The sequence below is a fragment of the Ornithorhynchus anatinus genome, chromosome 9 (assembly GCF_004115215.2).
Source record: "Ornithorhynchus anatinus isolate Pmale09 chromosome 9, mOrnAna1.pri.v4, whole genome shotgun sequence".
In the NCBI taxonomy this organism is placed as follows: domain Eukaryota; kingdom Metazoa; phylum Chordata; class Mammalia; order Monotremata; family Ornithorhynchidae; genus Ornithorhynchus; species Ornithorhynchus anatinus.
The window spans coordinates 30,535,451-30,536,540 of NC_041736.1; positions in this window are offsets into that span (position 1 = coordinate 30,535,451).

Below are 1,090 nucleotides of genomic sequence, written 5' to 3' on the forward strand. Positions count from 1 at the left end.
GGATGCACATAATTCTGTATTCCCGTATCTGACAGTTTTAGGTATCTTTGACAGTAGTCAAGGTGATCTGTGTGGTGTTTTGGTTGTTTTGGAGGGGTGGGGGGGTTGGGTTGTTTTGTTTTTGGAGGGTTTTTTTGGGTTTTTTTGCACCCTAGCTAGAGGAAGTTGAAATGAAGACTTGGGCAAGCTACCTTTATGCTAAAATTTTTGGATAAATGTATACACTTTCTTGCCCCCAAACCAAATGCTGGGTCTCCCGTTTATACGGCAAATTGCTCCCGATAAAGCGTGTGAACTTCTGAAACCTCCCAGTTAACACTTCCGATTGGTTCCATGAAAAAGGTGGAAAGCAAGAGTGCTAAACTGAATCTAGTTTAATCATAACGGTATTTGTTTACCTGAGTATGAACTGTTAAAATTAGAATGGAAATCGAAGGTGAATTCATGTTCCTATAGTCCACAAAGGTGACCAAAACAATATAAATTCACTTAGGTGAAAAACCCAGCCCTATAATTAACACTGTACAGAAAGACTCTGTCTTACCTAAGCCACCTAAAGTAGTACGTCAGTGAATTGTATCGTTTCTGGCTCACAAGCCTGGATCTTTTCTCCGCATCAGAAGGGGTTTGGAGCAGCTCCTGGAGTTAAAGGTAAGTGTTCTGCCTCTGTGTTGTGAGGTTGCTGATTCTAGGCTCGGGAAGGGGCTCCCCACGGACTCGGCCAGTTTTCCTCTCCCCCAGTCTCGTGGCGCTACCCTCTGACCACTCGGCCGGGAAGTCAGTCCGGGTGGTGGCCGCCGGATTCCCGAGCTGTCCTGCTCCTCCGGCGACCCGCCTTAGGCCTGGCAGTGGAGGAGAGGTCCCAGGGCAGTCAATGGGGGAGTTTCACACTGAAAGGAGGCGGATGGGGGGGACAAGGAGGTAGTCCTTCAAAAAAAAAATAATTTTGCTCACGTTTTCTCAAAAATTCTCTAGCGATGGGCACCTCCCTCTGCATCAAGCGGAAACTCCTCATCGGGTTTGAGATGCTGCCAGTTCTCTCCCACTCCAACTCGGTCCACCCACTCGACTCCTCTAGAGCCCACCTTCT